Here is a 12,513-nt window from a genome sequence, read left to right as displayed (position 1 = left end):
AAAACCATTTTCTAATGTTGAAAATTCAGCATTCACAAAGGTCAAAAAAAGAAAAAAAGATGAAGGTATGTTCTGCAGCAGCCCTCCTGCACTGTCGTTCAGCGAGCTTTGTTTGCAGAGAGCTGAAATGTGGCTTTTTCATTTCAAGCTTTACAGTAGAAAGGGGAAACCATTGTGCTATTTTGTTTTACATAAATGTTATCTGTGATCAGGTTCTATGAACTCTTGCTAAAAAGGATGGTGACTTACTTGAAATAGGAACCCTTTATAGATATATAACATTAGCAAAAGCCCTAGTCAACCACAGATCCAGTCTTCATTCTTGAGAGAGACACAGACCCACACAGAACTCTTTGCTGAAGCCCACTGAGGCTCAGAAAGGGGCTGTCGGGCTGAGATAGAAGACCAGAATCTGTGAAATCGCGGGCAGGGTGGCGCCCAGCCTCCCAGTGCTGGTCCTGGCTCCTGGCTGCTGGCCAGGAGCTCCTCCCCACTGGGCCCAGCCAGGCGCTGTGCTTCCCAGGACCAAAACCAAGCTGTCAGCCTCCCATGGCCCCTTAGATCTGACTTTGCTCAAATTTTCAGGGTGTTTCTCTTTACTCCCAGCACCTTTGCCAGTTGAATTGGGCAGGGCTCGACCTGGACTGTTTTGGTTAACCTGATTATCCCTCAGCTCAAAAGCAAATGACTTCCTACTGGCACCCAGAGAAAAGGATCTAGGGTCACTGCTAGTTTTCCCTGACCTGCCGTCTTGGGAATGGGGCTTCAGAAGCCTAGCGAGGTGGCCTGTTTCCTCCAGGGGAAGGGTGCAGTTGCTGTGCTGACAATTCCTAGGAAAGCTGCTTTGGGGGGGTTCTCTTCACAGTGTAGGACACGGAAACGTCCAAGGTTGAAAAATCCCAAAAAGACACTTGAAATAAGAGTAAACGCGGCCGGGCGCGGTGGCTCAAGCCTGTAATCCCAGCACTTTGGGAGGCCGAGACGGGCGGATCATGAGGTCAGGAGATCGAGACCATCCTGGTTAACACGGTGAAACCCCGCCTCTACTAAAAATACAAAAAATTAGCCAGGCGAGGTGGCGGGCGCCTATAGTCCCAGCTACTCGGGAGGCTGAGGCAGGAGAATGGCATAAACCCGGGAGGCGGAGCTTGCAGTGAGCCGAGATCCGGCCACTGTACTCCAGCCTGGGCGACAGAGTGAGACTCTGTCTCAAAAAAAAAAAAGAAGAAAGAAATAAGAGTAAATGCTAGCAAACAGAACCAAGTGGGGCATAACCCTCTGGAATTTGATCCAGACAATGCTCAAGGAAAACCTCTCCGTCCAAAAAAATCACCCTGCTTTGCCCTAGACACACAGCTTGAGGCCACTACAAAGACAATGCCTTGCTGGCAGTCTGAACTCTTTGTAAGAACTTAGAGTTAAGGGAGGGACGAGGCTTTCTCAATTCTCTACAGGTGGCAGCTGCCCAGAGAGCCAGATCTCTCCTTCCCCTCCAACCCACCAGCAGGAGATAAACCTTCTGGGATGAACCACAAAATTCAAATTGTATAATTTCAGTGATTCCAAATATGAGATAAATATTCTGATATTTACATTTAAAATTGGCATTGTATAATACAAAACTGGAGGGCAAAATGCATGCCAAAATTTTTAATTTGTAGTTTTTCTTGCTTTTTTTTGAGACAGAGCAGCTCTGTTGCTCAGGCTGGAGTGCAATGGCGCGATCTCGGCTCACTGTTCAAGTGATTCTCCTGCCTCAGCCTCCCGAGTAACTGGGATTACAGGTACCAGCCATCATGCCCGGCTAATTTTTTGTATTTTTGTAGAGACAGGGTTTCATCATGTTGGCCAGGCTGGTCTCGAACTCCTTACCTCAGGTGATCCACCCACCTCGGCTTCCCAAAGTGCTGGGATTACATGTGTGAGCCACTGAGCCCCGCCTGTAGTTTTTCTTAGAATGACATTAAGTAGCAAATAAGCACCATGACAAGTCAAGAGAAAGACTACAAAAGAAGGAAAAAGCTTATGTCTACCATTTTGTGTGTGTAATAAAATATACATAAAATTTACCATTTTAACTATTTTTGGGTGTGCTGTGGTACTTAGCCAACCCTCTGTATCCTTCAGTTCCACATCCCTGGGTTCCACATCCATGGAGTCAACCAACCATGGATCTAAATATTCAGGAAAAAGGCTGGTGTGGTGGCTCACACTTGTAATCCCAGCAGTTTGGGAGACCTAGGCAGGAGGATCACTTGAGGCCAGGAGTTCAAGACCAGCCTGGGCAACATAGTGAGACACTGTCTCAACCAAAAAAAAGAAAAAATATATTCAGGACAAAAAAAAGACTTAAGTTCCAAAAAGCAAGTCTTGAATTTGCAAGGTACCGAGTACTATGTTGAATTCATAAGAGTGATGTGTAGGCATTGTATTGGGTATCATAAGTAATCTAGAGATGATACAGGAGGATGTGCGTAGGTTATGTGCAAATACTACGCCATTTATTACCAGGGACTTGAGAATCCATGGATTTTGGTGTCCTTGATGAATCCTAGAACCAATCCCCCTCCAATACCGAAGGGCAACTGTACATTCACACTGTTGTGCAACCATCACCACCATCCATCTCCAGAACTTTTTTCATCTCCCCAAACTGAAACTGTACCCACTAAACAATAATTCCACATCCCTCCTCGCTCCAGTTCCTGACAACCACCATTTTCTTTTCTTTTGATTTTTTCAGACAGGGTCTTGCTCTGTCACCCAGGCTGGAGTATAGTGTCACGATCTTGGCTCACTGCAACCTCCCCCTCCTGGGTTCATGCGATTCTCCTGTCTCAGCTTCCCAAGTAGCTGGGACTACAGGCATGTGCCACCATGCCTGGCTAATTTTTGTATTTTTAATAGAGATGGGTTTTTGTCATGTTGGCCAGGCTGGTCTCGAACTCCTCACCTCAAGTGATCTGCCCGCCTCAGCCTCTCAAAGTGCTAGGATTACAGGCATGATGAATTCATAAGAGTGATGTGTAGGCACTGTATTGGGTATCATAAGTAATATGATACTAGCCACCATTCTATTTTCTGTCTCTATAAATTTGACTATTGTAGGCACCTCAGATTATATTTGTCTTTTTGTGGCTGGCTTTATGTGTACCTTTAAAAGCACATTTTTCCTGTCTTTTGATCAAGAGGTTGCGCATTTTCATTTTTGCACGGAGCCCCACAGATTATGTAGCCTGTCCTGCTGAGGCGTGCGCTTCTACTAGCCCTTCCGTTTTTGCTGCAGATATGTGACCTGTGTTTTGGGAATATATTATCTCTTGTTAGATTATGGGCTCCTTTAAGACAGCTGGGGGTTTAAATTTCCCAGTAACTCCTGAAGGCCTTGCAGAGTAGTAGGGCACCTCTAGCTGTTCCCTCCAGTTCCAAACTCATGGGGCTTGAGATGTACAGAGAGATTCCTCAATTCTCCATGCAAGAGTTTCGTTTTGCTTCTAGAGCACCGCTAAACTGGAAGGACAGAAAATCTTGCTGAGAATGAAGAATGCTCAAAATTCAGGATAATTGCATGAATAGTTAAAACTGCCTGGCAAAAGCTTTTTCTGCTCACTTTTCTGCATTCAGATTGTGAAAGAAAAATAGAATCTCGGGACCTCAAATTCACTATGCCAAAGGGAAAGTTAAGTTTGGGAACTGAGTCATGCAAACAAAAAAGCAAAAACAAAACAAAAACAGCCTCTTTTGTTCCCAAACAGCTGTAATTTCACATGCTTACCTTATCTTATAAAAAATGTAGATTGACTGAGCATGAGACTAATGCATAATTGACTTTTCCTCTACCCTTTCCTTTTCACATGTAAAACATAGACTCACTGAACTCTAACCAGAGCCTCACAAGAATGTAACCACTTGCCTCATTGTCTACCCACCCTCCTTTTTTTCTTCCTTCCCCTCCTGCTTGCCCTTTCCTCTGTGAAAGGAAAATAAAAACTTGGGATGCTAATTTCACTATGCCAAAAGAAAAATATTAAGCTGAAAGCTGAATTATCCAAGAAGCTACTTTTCCTTTTGTTCCTAAGCAGGTAGCTACGGGAAAAAAGTTATCTCCACAGAGCTACTCTATGTTCACCTTAGCTTCTGTAAAGATGAATATATAATTGACTATCCCCTACCTGCTCCTTTTCTCTTGCAACATGTGAATTCAGTCATGTGACCATACCCTCCGTCTTTCCCCTCCAGCCTGCTTTTCCTGCTTTGAAATATTGAAGCCCTCAAAAACATCTTTGGAGAAAGGCACAGACCTCTCTCCCAAGTGCACATCCTTAATGATGGTAATGTAAATTTCTAAATTAATTGTTACCTATCTCACACACTTTTTGGTTTACACTTCTTGAAATATTGAAGTTCCCCAAATCCTCTTTGGAAAAAGCACGGGTCACAGATCCTATTGTGACTTGGGTTTCTTTTTCCCAGGCAAGTCCTCAGACTTGGCAAAATAAACCTCTAATCAATTGAGATCTGCCATGGTCATGTTTTGGTTTACAAGATGAAAGAAAATGAGATTCCAGCTCTAATGTCAATTCCAGACTTCTTCCTACTTTGCCTCACTGCTGCAGGGGTTCCCTGGCACACACAGGCCACAGCACACAAAAGCCTCCCACAAGCCTAAGCATGAATCTGCCCCAAAGCCCCCCAGCCTAGGAAAGGGATGTGGGAAGCAGCTCTCATCTGGGCTGCAGACTCAGTGCCAATGCCCTTCACACAAATTCTGCAAATTCTAAAGAAAACCCAAAGCAGTAAAAAAATCTCTGCTGCCCCAAGGGGTTTGGCTTATCTTGTTAAATAGGAAACCTTTACTCCAAGCCAGTGACAGGGCTTTTGTGCTGATGAGGGCCCTGGGAGGACAGTAGGTCCTGCTTGAGGGCAGCTCCCACACTCACCTGATGTTTTATTCAGATAAAACTGATTAGGCAAGTTTCCTCACGCCTTAGGACTTTTCTAATATCCTGAAATCGCTTCATGTTCTTTCAACTGAAAAAGCAGGGGCGACAGAAAAATGGAAGCGTTTTTTTTTGTTTTTTTTTTTGTTTTTTTCTTTTTTTCCCCTCTACAAAGGTGGACTTCACTATTGGAAAGCTGGTGGAACCTCTGCGTGTTTCAAAGCCAAAAAGAAAGGAGCGGGTTAATAAATTAAAGGCAGGATGGTGGGCCTTGGGGTCGACCACCAGCAGGAGGCGCTGTGGAGGCTCAGGGAGCAATCCATCTGCTTGCTTCATCATTTCCTTCTGGGACAAATGAGCCAGCTGTGCCTTGATGGGGGCAGTCAAAACAAGGCAAGTGATGAGAAGAACCCTGACAGCCTCAGGTCATTGGGACGTCACTGAAGACGACATGCCCTCACCAGACCTGGAAGACTAGTTTTGCCTCCTTGCACAATCTGGCAGCCACTTTTGGTTTTATAGCCAGTGTTGACCAAGATGATACTTCCAGGAGTAGCTCAGATTTGGCTTCCTGAGACGCTAGTTGCAATCCTGTGAAAAGAAGGTGCTAAGAATTAAATATCATTCTCACACAGGCACTTCCAGGGCAAACCTCTGCCAGGCCTAAGGAATCTCTGGCCCCAGTCATTCATTCCTAGCAATATTCCACACTCTTTGTTTTGTTTTTGAGACGGAGTCTTGCTGTGTTGCCCAGGCAAGTGGTGCGATGTCGGTTCACTGTAACCTCCGCCTCCCGGGTTCCAGCAATTCTCCTGCCTCAGCCTCCCAAGTAGCTGGGAATACAGGCGTGAGCCACCATGCCCGGCTAATTTTTGTATTATTCGTAGAGATAGGGCTTCACCATATTGGCCAGGCTGGTCTTGAACTCCTGACCTCAGGTGATCCACCCAGCTCAGCCTCCCAAAGTGCTGGGATTACAGACATGAGCTACCAGGCCTGGTCTGTTTGTTTGTTTGTTTGTTTGTTTTTGAAACAGAGTTTCACTCCTGTTGCCCAGGCTGGAGTACAGTGGCATGATCTTGGTTCACTGCAACCTCCGCCTCCTGGGTTCAAGCGATTCTCCTGCCTCAGCCTTCTGAGTAGCTAGGACTACAGGCGCCTGCCACCACAACCAGCTAATTTTTTGTATTTTTAGTAGAGACGGTGTTTCACCATGTTGGTTAAGCTGTCTTGAACTCCTGACCTCAGGTGATCCACCTGCCTTGGCCTCCCAAAGTGTGGGGATTACAGGCGTGAGCCACTGCATCCAGCCCATTCCACACTCTTAAATCCAGTCCTAAGGCGAGGCCAGGTTGCTGTAGTATTTGCCATTTGGCATGCCTTCTACAGTCTTAGGAGAAGGTCTATAGGGTCACCTTCCTTCATCCCCACAGGGAAAGTCACTTGCCCATCCACAGGCAGAGCCCTGTCCAGGGCTCCAGTGTCAACCATGACTGGAGACAACATGCTATCAATAGCTTCTTTTTTTTTTTTTTTTTTTTTTTGAGACAGAGTCTCACTCTGTCGCCCGGGCTGGAGTGCAGTGGCCGGATCTCAGCTCACTGCAAGCTCCGCCTCCCGGGGTTACGCCATTCTCCTGCCTCAGGCTCCCGAGTAGCTGGGACTACAGGCGCCCGCCACCTCGCCCGGCTAGTGTTTTGTATTTTTTTAGTAGAGACGGGATTTCACCATGTTAGCCAGGATGGTCTCGATCTCCTGACCTCGTGATCCCTCCGCCTCGGGCCTCCCAAAGTGCTGGGATTACAGGTGTGAGCCACCACGCCCGGCTGCTATCGATAGCTTCTATCCCAAGTTCTTAGACAAGAAATTTTGGAATAAATGCCAAATTTATGGGATAAATGCCAAATTCCTGTCCAAGAACTTGGGATAGAAGCCCCATTGCTGCCCTGCCCTTGGACCCAAGTCTAAGAAGTGGGCTCTGATATTGTTCTTGAGGATTGACTCTGCCTTGATTACCTCTTCTGGCCCCCAGACTTGCTCAACTGTGGCCATGTTTATCCCGGCAAAACTCCAGAGGACTCAGAGTTATTGAAATCCAGGCTGGTAACAAGGGGTCTTATTCATGGGGTCTTATTCCTACCATAACTCCTCTCTTCTCCTGCCCCTGAATTCTGTACCCTTCAGAGGAGCTTTGCTTTGTTTTATTTTATTTTATTTTATTTTAATCCTATGACACTACTTTTTCACCCGATTGCCACTGTTTATTTTTATTTGAGACAGGCTGGGGTGCAGTGGTGCAATCTCTGCTCACTGCAACATTTGCCTCCTGGGTTCAAGTGATTCTCATGCCTCAACCTCCCAAGTAGCTGGAACTACAGGCGTGCACCACCATGCCCGGCTAATTTTTGTATTTTCAGTAGAGACGAGGTTTTGCCGTGTTGGCCAGACCGGTCTCAAACTCCTGGCCTCAAGTGATCTGCCAGCCTTGACCTCTCAAAGTGTTGGGATTACAGGTGTGAGCCACTGCGCCCGGCCTGCCACTGTTGACTATGCCTTCAGATACAGTGTTGCATGAGGGACCAATAAATCACAGAAAAGATAGAGAAATGGCAGTTTCAACTTATGAAAAAATGTATAACCTCACTTATAATAAGATAAATTAATATTAAAACAATACCAAAATTATTTCAAAAAGTTTTTCAAAGTTTAAAAAACCTGTACTGGGCTGGGCGCAGTGGCTCACGCCTGTAATCCCAGCACTTTGGGAGGCTGAGGCGAGCAGATCACTAGGTCAGGAGATCAAGACCATCCTGGCTAACACGGTAAAACGGTGTCACTACTAAAAATACAAAAAAATTAGCTGGGCGTGGTGGCAGTCACCTGTAGTCCCAGCTACTCGAGAGGCTGAGGCAGGAGAATGCTGTGAACCCAGGAGGCAGAGCTTGCAGTGAGCTGAGATCGCGCCATTGCACTCCAGCCTGGGCGACAGAGCGAGACTCCGTCTCAAAAAAAAAAAAAAGAAAGAAAAGAAAAAACCTACTATACTGAAATCCCATTTTTCACCTATAAAATTGGCAAATATTTAAAAAGTTGATAATGTTGGCAGAGATGCAGGAAAATAGGTTTTTGTTTTGTTTTGTTTTGTTTGAGACAGTCTATTGCCCAGGTTGGAGTGCACTGGTGCGATCACAGCTCCCTGAAGCCTCAACCTCCCAAGTTCAAATGATTTCCCCATCTCATCTTCCTGAGTGGCTGGGACTATAGACGCAAACAACCACACCCAGCTAATATTTAAATTTTCTTTCTTTCTTTCTTTCTTTTTTTTTTTGAGATGGAATCTCACTCTGTTGCCCAGGCTGGAGTGCAGTGGCACAATCCCCACTCACTGCAACCTCCACCTCCCAGGTTCAAGCGATTCTCCTGCCTCAGCCTCCCAAGTAGATGGGATTACAGGCATTTGCCATCACACCCAGCTAATTTTTGTATTTGGTCTTGAACTCCTGGGCTCAAGCCATCCTCCTGCCTCAGCTTCCCAAAGTGCTGGGATCACAGGTTTGAGCCACAGTGCCTGACCAGGAAAATGATTGTTTTGTTTGAGACAGGGTCAGGCTCTGTCTCCCAGGCTGCAGTGTAATGGCGTGATCTGGGCTCACTGCAAACTCTGCCTCCTGCGCTCAAACCATCCTACCATCTCAGCCTCCTGAGCAGCTGGGACTACCGGCACGTGCCACCACGCTCTGCTAATTTTTTTTTGCTGTCATTGTATATTAGGTAGAGACGGTGTTTCACCATGTTGGTCAAGCTGATCTCAAAACCTCCTGGGCTCAATTGATTCTCCCATCTCAGTCTCCCAAAGTGCTGGGATTATAGATGTGAGCCACTGAACCCGGCCAAAAATAGATTTAAAGTGCATATATCCTTTAATTTGGCAATTCTTCTTCAAATAGTGTATCCTAAGGATATATGAGCAGCATTGCTCCTAATAGCAAAAGTTTGAAAACAGCCTAATGGAGAGCTGTTTAGATAAATCATGGGAAAAATCATGCTGCCCCAGGCTCTTCCCGGCCTCAGCACTGCATGGGAAGCTGTTGGGTAGGTTGCTCTTGGGTGTGAGGTGTCGTAGGCTGAAAAATGCCCCCACCAAATATGTCCATATTCTAATCCCCAGAAGCTGTGAATCTTATTTTATTTTTATTTTTGATTAGAGACAGTGTCTTCTTGCTCTATAGCCCAGGCTGGAGTGCAGTGGCATGATCATAGCTCACTGCAGCCTTGACCTCACAGGCTCAAGCAATCCTCCTGCCTCAGCCACCTAAGAAGCTGGGACTATAGGTGCACACCAACATGCCCAGCTAATTTTTTCTTTGTTTGTTTGTTTGTTTTTGAGACAGAGTCTTGCTCTGTTGCCCAGGCTGGAGTGCAGTGGCATGATCTCGGCTCACTACCACCTCCAACTCCCAGGTTCAAGCGGTTCTCTTGCCTCAGCCTCCGGAGTAGCTGGAACTACAGGCACCCGCCACCACACCTGACTAATTTTTGTATTTTTAATAGAGATGGGTTTTCGCCACGTTTGCCAGGCTGGTCTCAAACTCCTGGCCTCAAGTGATCCACCTGCCTCAGTCTCCCAAAGTGCTGGGATTACAGGCGTAAGCCACTGTGTCCAGCCTCCAACTAATTTCTTTAAAAAGCTTTTGTAGAGACAGGGTCTCACTACGATGCCCAGGCTGATCTCAAGCTCCTGGTCTTCAAGGGATCCTTCCATCTCAGCCTCCCAAAGTGCTGGGATTACAAGCATGAGCTACTGCACCCAGCTGAATCTTACTTTATATGGCAAAAGGGACTTTGCAGATGTTGATTAAGCCTCTTGAGATGGGGAGACTATCCTGAATCATCTGGGTGGGACCAATGTAATCATGACGGCTGTATAAGAAGGAGGCAGTAGGAGACAACGAGACAATTGTTCAGCGACACAGCAGAGGTTGGAGTGATGTGCCTTGAAGACAGAGGAAGGGGCCACAAGCTAAGGAATAGAGGAGGCCAGTAGGAGCTGAAAAAGGCAATGAAACAGATCCTCCCCTCAGAGCCTTCAGAAGGAACCAACACCTTGACTCTTTTTTTTTTTTTTTTTTTAAGAGATGGGACATGTCAGTATGTTGCCCAGGCTGGACTCCAACTCCTGGGCTCCAGTGATAACTCCTGTCTCAGCTTCCCAAGTAACTAGGACTATAGGGATGTGCTCCTATGCCCAGCTAACACCTTGACTTTAATCCAGTGCAACTCATTTCCGCTTTCGGACCTCCAGAACTGTAATAATTTTTTGTTGTTTTAAACCACAAATTTGTGGTGTTTTTTTGCAACAGCAATAGGAAACTAAGGCACAGACATCCTAGCCTTGAGAGTTCAGGGTCGCTGGCCTAGCCCAGGCTGGCCCAGGGACAAGGAAGTCCTTCTGAAAGGGAAATCCAGTCTCTGTTCTGGCTCTCCACATCCCCATACATTCACTGGTGTTAGAGTTTGATCTCCTTCAAGAGAAGGGGAAACTGCAGAAAAGTCACATCACAGACATACAGGCCCCTGGGAAACAGTGGTCAGGCTCTTCTCAGATATGAGTTCATGGAAAGACACCCAGAGGCCTCCCTTCACAAGGCAGCTCTAGCAAGGGCATCTGTATCCAATGGCCCATTGACATTTCAACCTTCTACAGAGATTTCCCCTGGCTCCTCTTCTTTCTGGCCCCTAAGTTTAAATTTCTGAGCGCATAGATGTGTTAGCTAGACAGTCATCTCCTCTCTGCAAGTTGAGTCACAAGAGTGCTTCCCAGCAGGAGGGAAGCATCACCTCAGGGAGAACCCAGGTTGACCAGGCAGTGACTTCCTTGTGCAGATACATTTTTCCCCTGAACAGCCTGGGTGTGTCTGATACCACTGCTAGGAGCCAGGACCAGGGAAAGCACGTAAGCCCTTCCTCCATTCTCCCCTAGGGCCCTGTTTTGATCATGCAATCTGCTCTCCTCTCTTTCCTGTTGAGATAGAAGAGAACAGGATTCATCTACTTAAATTTTGATTGGAGAATTACTCATTTGGAAGGTAAAAATGTGCTCACCTCAGCAGCACATACAGTAAAAATTGGAATGATATAGAGAAGATTAGCATGGCCCCTGTGCAAGGATGACATGCAAATTCATGAAGCCTTCCATACTTTTAAAAAATAAAAATAAAGGGGCCGGGCACAGCGGCTCACGCCTGTAATCCCAGCACTTGGGGAGGTTGAGATGGGTGGATCATGAGGTCAGGAGTTCGAGACCAGCCTGGCCAACATGGTGAAACCCCATCTCTACTAAAATACAAAAAATTAGCTGGGTGTGGTGGCAAGTGCCTGTAATTCCAGCTACTCCAGAGGCTGAGGCAGGAGAATCACTTGAACCTGGGAGGCGGAGGTTGCAGTCCAGATCATGCCACTGCACTCCAGCCTGGGCAACAATGTGAGACTCCATCTCAAATAAATAAATAGAAAGAAAGAAGAAAATAAAACATAAAGAAGGCTGTAGATGAACATTAGGGAATAACTATAGGCACGCACCACCATGCAGCTATAGTTATGTCCCTAACAGGTAGGTACATAACTCTGATATTAGAACTGAGGAGAAAAAAAGGCCTGAGAAAAACAAAAAGTATCCTAATTTTGGAAGAACAATATCAGAGAAAATAATTTTTACTTACCCTGTATATTTTAGTGTGATATTTCCTGTTCTGAGTACTAACTATGGACAACCTTATATGTGAGGCAAAAAAGTAGTGAGTAGAACTGAGAGCCCATTCAAAGAAAAGCAAAAACCTCAGCAATGGATGATCTTAACATACTTTCACATTCTAGACCATGTGATGACACTGCTACCACCTATTCTCCTCCTGGTGCCCCCTATTCCATTGCAGGTATGTACGCTGGCCATGGGCTATGTTAGAAGGAGTCACACATAGTCTCTCATTAGCCTTGGGGATAATCTGCTAAATGAAGGGTAAGCGCCTGTCCAAGATGGGGTGCTAGCAAATGTGGGGAGGTCACTTGCCTCTGCGTCTCACGTCTCCCAGGGCAGTCTGTAACCACTGTAACTTAGCTAATATTTATCACAATCAGCCATCTTCTGGAAGGAGAGAGCAGATAGATGCTCATCCATCTTCTCCAACCTGTCTATCATCTTTAAAACTCTACTTATTCTGATTATCATAGTATGCAGAGTGAAAGAAAGAGGGAGAGCAAACAGCTCCCTGGCAGAATGTTCAGGATATGCTATACCTCAATCTGTAAATTCACAGCAATTTTTTCAACTGAATGAAAAGAACGATAGTTATTGTTTAACAGAGAGTACCAGCACTGTTTGAGTTTCGAGGTGCTCTCCTGACACATCTCTGCCACTCCAAAACCTACCCAGTGTTACAAAACAAAGAATCACAACCTCAGGAAAGGTTAAAACAAATTACTGAAAGGAAAAACAGTTTGATTAAATGATTAAAAGATAAATTATGGGAAGAAGAAAACGGGTGAGAGCAGTGTTCTAAAACTTGATTGTGGTGAT

At 45.8% G+C, this 12,513-nt stretch overlaps 1 non-coding gene across 1 annotated transcript; it reads left to right on the top strand.

Moving 5' to 3' along the window:
* The first annotated feature begins 11,034 nt into the window (after nucleotides 1-11,034).
* On the top strand, nucleotides 11,035-11,142 carry LOC123568871 (U6 spliceosomal RNA). Its single transcript, XR_006692431.1, has one exon. It is a non-coding gene; the product is annotated as a U6 spliceosomal RNA (small nuclear RNA).
* The last annotated feature ends 1,371 nt before the right edge of the window (nucleotides 11,143-12,513 follow it).

This window comes from Macaca fascicularis, chromosome 14 (genome assembly GCF_037993035.2).
Source record: "Macaca fascicularis isolate 582-1 chromosome 14, T2T-MFA8v1.1".
In the NCBI taxonomy this organism is placed as follows: Eukaryota; Metazoa; Chordata; class Mammalia; order Primates; family Cercopithecidae; genus Macaca; species Macaca fascicularis.
The sequence above is the reverse complement of the archived record's forward strand: the minus strand, read 5'-3'. Positions and strand labels throughout refer to the sequence as shown.